At 42.2% G+C, this 6,462-nt stretch overlaps 1 pseudogene; it reads right to left on the reverse strand.

Annotated features, from left to right (window-relative positions):
- Positions 1-2,413: 2,413 nt before the first annotated feature.
- LOC125089537 (60S ribosomal protein L10a-like) lies at positions 2,414-3,056 on the reverse strand (annotated as a pseudogene).
- Positions 3,057-6,462: the final 3,406 nt, after the last annotated feature.

Genomic DNA, 6,462 nt, shown 5'->3' on the forward strand with positions numbered 1-6,462 from the left:
GGAAGCTCCAGGAGCTTTCCTTCAACTGAACTCAGGAACTAAGGAAATAACCAACATGGGTTCACATATCCACTGAACTACTGTTAGATGGCTCAGGCCTAAAGTCTGCTATCAGCTTCACTTCAACCCTTGGTCTACAATTGTGTTGTTAGGTCCCAGGAATTAATGATAACTCAGAATGATGCCATAATGGTCTATATATATCCTTTCTCCCATTGCGCACAATTACAATGGCAAAGGGCCACAGTTTCCTTTAGGGAAGACTAGGAGGAAGATTTGAAACACACACACTTTGATATTATTGCATGATCTTCCCTTGAGGGTACAAAGTTTTTTTTTTTCTCTCTCTCTCTCTTTTTTTTCCCAAGGAATTTTGGGTCAATTATGAGATTCAGGCCTCAGAATTGAACCAGACCATGATCCTTTGTCATGTGGATGCAAGTCAAGCTTCTCTCTACCAGACTGAGTCTTTCAAGATATGGATCAATTGGACCTAGGTTAGCTGTCTTAAGGACCCCAGGATAGAGACCCCTACAGATCAAACCATTCTGATTGTCTTTTCAACTATGTGGCCTATTAGGATACTCATGCTCACCTTGCCTCTGGTGCTTGTACCAGCCAATCAGCACCACTGAAATCAGAAAGCCCTTTTCAACAGCAGCATCTTGTGCTTTCTCTTCTAGCTTAGAGCACAACCACTCCAGTGCTTTTCAAAGACTCTGACACTCCTCTCATCAATGTATTTCTCATCGCTTTGGTAAAGGAGTGTTTTTGAACCCTCTCAAAGGTGGGGGAATGAATGGATTATAACAAATTTTCTCTAACATTCTTTTCTCCTTACATTATACCAAGGAATTACATGAATATTGACTTTATTTACAGTATGCTATCCCTGAATCAAAGTTCCTTTTTTTAAAATATCAAGTTTATTTAAGAAAAAAAAATTTTTAATAATGTTATTTTTTTTTAAAGATTTTATTTATTTATTTGATAGAGAGAGACAGTGAGAGCAGGAACACAAGCAGGGGGAGTGGGAGAGGGAAAGCAGACTTCCCACCGAGCAGGGAACCTGATGTGGAGCTCGATCCCAGGACCCTGGGATCATGACTTGAGCTGAAGGCAGATGCTTAATGACTGAACAACCCAGGGACCCTGAAAAAAAAATTTTTTTTAAGTTTATTTATTTGTGTGTGAGAGAGAGACTACAGAGGGAAAGGGAGAAGGAGAAGCAGATTCCCTGCTGAGAGGGAGCCTGATGTGAGGTTCCATCCCAGAACCCTGAGATCATGACTTGAGTCAAAGGCATATGCTTAACCAACTGAGCCACAAAGGTGCCCTGAGTCAAGATTTCTATCAACCATTTAGAAGCACTCCCAGCTGCCTGGGTGAACCCTTTGATTTTATTTATTTTTAATGTTATTTTTTTATTACTTTGGTGAAAAATTGTATTCTTCATGGTTCAACCTTGTTTTAAGAAGGTGCGACATTTTTATTTATGGTTTGAAATAGACTTTCAGCTGTATTAAAAGATGGAGGGATGAACTAGTTACTTTATCAAAGTTAAATGAAGCAGTTTCAAGTTAAAAGTTAAATCACAGGTATTTCCTACCCCACCAAAACCAACTTTCCAGTACTTGGTGGTGGAGGCAAGAACCCCAACAGGGAATTGCCTCAGGTCAGTAAAGGGGCAGAACCCACCTGGGGGACAAAGGGCCTATACATTTCCACAGCCTGATTCTACCCATTTGCTAAGCTCCCCTAGAAAACACTGTAGATGAATTACAATATTGTATAGGTCTTTTGCTTGTGTTTTCCTAAACATCTCACACAGCAGAATTGCTACCCTGAACATAGGGTATTCAATGTGGGGTCAGACAAGCAAATACTAGATCAATTTCTCAGGATTGTGGAGCTCTCCCTTCTGAATAATCTAGGAACTTGATCTCCATCTGGAACATTCCTTGTGATCCCTATAGACCAAGAGCCCAGAGGCACAATTTACAGGAATGAAACAAAACAAAAAGCCCATGGAAAGAATCTGGCTTAAAGGGAAGTGACTTCAAGGCCATAGGTTAAACACACTGCCAAGGGCTGAGTCAATGTCTTCAATGTGAAGTTCCACTCTGCCCTTCTCAGGGTTATCAGAAAAGCTTCAGTCCTGGTTAGCAGACCCATGTTCTAAGTATCACATGTTCTCAGTTCCAAGAGATCTAAATAAGACTACAGTTTTGAAGGTAGATAGAATCCATTTCTTGGTTTGCAGTGTGGAGAAAATGACTACCCATCACCGAGTGCCAAAAATTGCAGCATCAGCACAGTGCATTGGCATACAATGTCAGCTCACAAACCACCTCCCTTTCCCTAGTCACAGGAAAACAGGTAATGGTAGCACTAGGGTTTATTAAGCTGTGCCTTAGTATAGGCACTGGGGGTTGCCCATGTTGCTCTTGATGTATAAAGCCTGGATATCCTGCCAATTCTTCTTGAGCAATGATACCAGGAAATTAATAGCTAAGTGGATGTTGTACATGAGCTCATCATCTGTCATCTTCATGTGGCCAACGACCACTGCCAGACACAGTACCTTCTTCATCTGGAATTTGATCATGGACTTCACTTCATCCACCTTAGCCACCATGTTCTCATTGTGGGTTAGTAAGGAGGGGGAACTTGCTTGCTTTATTCAGGCCTGAGCCCTGTATTCATGGGATCCGCTTGATCAGAGATTCTGAAGCCAAAAAGGCATCATACATCTCAGCCAGCTTCTGAACTAATTTTTCATTCATGTTGAGTTTTTTCAGTGCTTCAGTGTCGAGGTGGGGAATATCCACAGCCTTGGCCTCATCATAGCCAAAGCACATATGGAGAACTTGAGGCAGGGAGTGGACTTAAGCCTGGATGGTGCCCAAAAAACATTTGTCCTTCTGGGGGTCATCACTCTTCAAGCAGATCTGCAGCTCCACTGTCTCCAAAAACTTTGGGCACTTGTCTTGGTTCCCGTGTAGGACTTCCCTCACTGCCTTGTATGGGGTGTCATGGGAGACTTTGCTGTTCATGGTACCCCTTGCCACAATAACTGGGAAGGAGACTTGTGAGTGCATTGATTTTTAGAATTGCTGGTACATAAAATCATAGCACTAAATTCAGCTTCATTCAGAATTATATTACTCTCTTTAATCTGCGATCTTCTCACATACGTTCCCCAAGTTTTGCTGACATAATCTAGCAAAATCTAATAGTTCTTTGCATGTGCCCCTTCTTTTATGGTTTTACTTTGTAACTGATGCCCCAGGGCATGTTAAGATCCAATTGCAATTTTAGGCCTGGAGCCCCTGAGAGGTAGTACATGGAGGCAAGGGGATAATTGGTATTTCTGTGATGATAACTACCTCAGATGATGTCTTTGTTGGCTGTTCTAGTGGGCAGGGCCAGCTGCAACAGATAAAGAGAGGCTGCTTCCCTTGGCAATAGACAGTCAGATTTGGAAGATCAGATGTCCTCAGAATCATGCAAATCCTCTCAAATGTCACCACTTGTATTGTCAACATCCTATTCTTTCCTAGTCAGTGCTCTAACATGTACACAAGAGATCCAGTGAGGTTGTTTACTCAACCTATGTTGAATTTTGAGCAGCCCACAGAATTACACTTGGCATCTTATTTTTATAGCCACCTTCTTTTGGGCTGTCATAGAGACTCTGATTCTCTGACTATATCTTGAATAGAGAATTTAAATCTTCACCTTGTCATTTTATTTTTTAAACTTGCCCATATAGTTGGAAGTAGCCAATTATTTTGGTTATCTATTACTGTCTAACAAATCACTTCAACACTCAGTGACTTAAAGCAATAACCCAGTCGTTATCTCTCACCATGTTGGGGACTGATGGTATTTAGCAGTGACTGATGAAATGACAAGCCCTGGAGGGTCACCAGGGCCTGGGACATTCAAAATGGTCAGTAGTTGATGCTGGATGTTGGTTGGAGAGTCAGCAGGGATTGCCAGCTAAGGAAACCTTGGTTCTCCTCCCTGTAGCCTGTCTTCATGGTTCCTTGGGCTTTCCCACAGCTGAATCCCCAAAGGGAGTGTTCTAAGAGATAAAGGTAGATACTGCAGATCTAAGACCCAGCCTCTGAAGTTCACAGGATTAATTTTGCTATATTTCTATTCATTGAATAAAATAACAGGGATGGCCTATGTTCAAGGGAGAGGGAGGGAACAGAAGGATGAGTGACAAAAAATTTGTGACCATCTTAATCTCCCATATCAATCCGTTACCTATATAGAAGCAGCCATTTAGTCCTCCAAGGCCTACAAGAGTTCCACCATGTAATACTAACTAAATCTACATTGATTTCTAAGCATAATCAATCTCGCATTCCCATCTTCTTGAAGATTGATTGCCTATAATCACTTACTGTATTACTTAGGATCCTTAATTGCAGACCAAATAATGCACTCTAAGTAGTTTAAGCAGAAAAGGATTTATTATAGGCCATGAAGTCACTTACAAGAATGTCTAGGAGGGTCAGAGAAACAAAATTGAATGCTCTGCAAGTAGGAGCAAATGAGCTAAGAGAAAAACCCAATCACACCTGGGACACTTCCAGTGGGAACCTTGGTGCTGCTTACACTTGCCACTCAGAATCTAGGGATCAGAGACTAGAGCCAGAGCCCTACAGTGGCAGAAGAATGAAACAGCTCTGCCAGTGAGTTTGCGGGAAGACCTTACAACTGAGATCGCATGGATCTCACTTCTGTTTCCAACTGAGCACATGTGGAAGTCTAACTGCTAAGATACCTTGGAAATATGATCTTGTTCTGTGGACTCTAGATCAGGGTTCCTAACTTTGGTATTATCGACTTTTTAGGCCAGATGCTTTGTTGGGGGATAGGGAACATTTTGTACATTGTTGGATGTTTAGCAATATCTTTGGCCTTTATCCACCAGATGCCAATAACACCGGCCCGCTCCTCCTCTCTCTTCTTCAGGTCGTGATAGTCAAAAACCTTTCCTGTCATTGGCAAAGGTCCCCAAGGGAGGGGCAAAACTGCCTCCTGCTGAGAAGAGTACTCTTGGGATTTTAAGGCATGACAGAGGGGAGTAGGAATGGGACTGAGTAAGCTGCTACAAAATAGATTAATGGGATGTTAGTGTAGGAGAAAAAGAAATTCCATGCTATCTCAAGGATCAGTGATACAAATACAAATGCCATGTTAGATATACTCATACCTGTTACCTGGGCGGAATGAAAAGACCCAACTAGGTTTTGGTGAATGAGATTGAGGTAAATGCCAGACCCTGTTTTTCAAGGCTGTCCACAATTAGAGTTTGGAATAAGAAAAGCTCTTTGAACCTGGTTTCCCTCAGAGCAAACTCCCTATAGAGCCCCCAGTGCTTGAGGTTCTGCCGACTGGGCAGGACCATTCTTACCACCCACGTGAGGGCAGAGTACTTGTTGAACTGTCTGCATTTCTCACCATGAAACTATCTTGAAAAACCCAAGACGACTCCATTAATGCGATATTAACATTCGTGCCAGCTGACAGTTCACCACCAGTTCTATTCCTCACAGGACTTTCTTCCTTGAATCCAGTTTCTGCTGGGGATGTTTTTTTTAAGATTTTATTTATTTATTTGACAGAGATCACAAGCAGGCAGAGAGGCAGGCAGAGAGAGAGGAGGAAGCAGGCTCCCTGCTGAGCAGAGAGCCCGATGTGGGGCTAGATCCCAGGACCCTGGGATCAGGACCTGAGCCAAAGGCAGAGGCTTTAACCCACTGAGCCACCCAGGTGCCCCGCTGGGGGTGATTTTTAACAAGTGGTGATAGGAAACTGGTATGCTAGAGAAGGGAGGGAAGAGTGTCTACATTATTGTGGATAAGGAGGTTTTATTCTGTGCCGCTATAAGGATGTCAGTCTCGTGGGAAATTGCTTTTGATACAGAATCCCTGAAGAGCCAGACGTGGAAGAGGCAGCAGTGTTATGTTGTGTGACAGCAGATGGTGAGGATGCAATTGGTCAGCCAGCTCTAATCTTTGCATTAAAACAAGTATGGTGATAGGAAAGAAAATTGAGTTAACAGGTTTTAATCTGCTCATTCCTGATACATTGGTTGGTGCTGACATTATTTATTAAGCACTTACCGTGAGCTCAGGCAGTCCTAGGAAAGAGAAAAGAAAAAGAGAAGACACTGACTTGCCATTAACAACCATCATCAATAATTCATCATTGTTTCCATGTAGTGAGAACTCACAACATGTCAAACATTGGTGGAACTGCTTTCCGTGTCTTACCTCATTAAATGCTTGAAATAACCTTATCAGGGATGTACTTTTATTATTTCTGTTTTGCTTGGTATGATATTGTGATCAACGTCTCATAATTGAGCTACACTTTGAAATCAGGTGTATGTACCTAACCACTATGTTTACTGCACATGGAAGCCCAAAGAATCTAAAC

Source organism: Lutra lutra, chromosome 17 (assembly GCF_902655055.1).
Source record: "Lutra lutra chromosome 17, mLutLut1.2, whole genome shotgun sequence".
In the NCBI taxonomy this organism is placed as follows: Eukaryota; Metazoa; Chordata; class Mammalia; order Carnivora; family Mustelidae; genus Lutra; species Lutra lutra.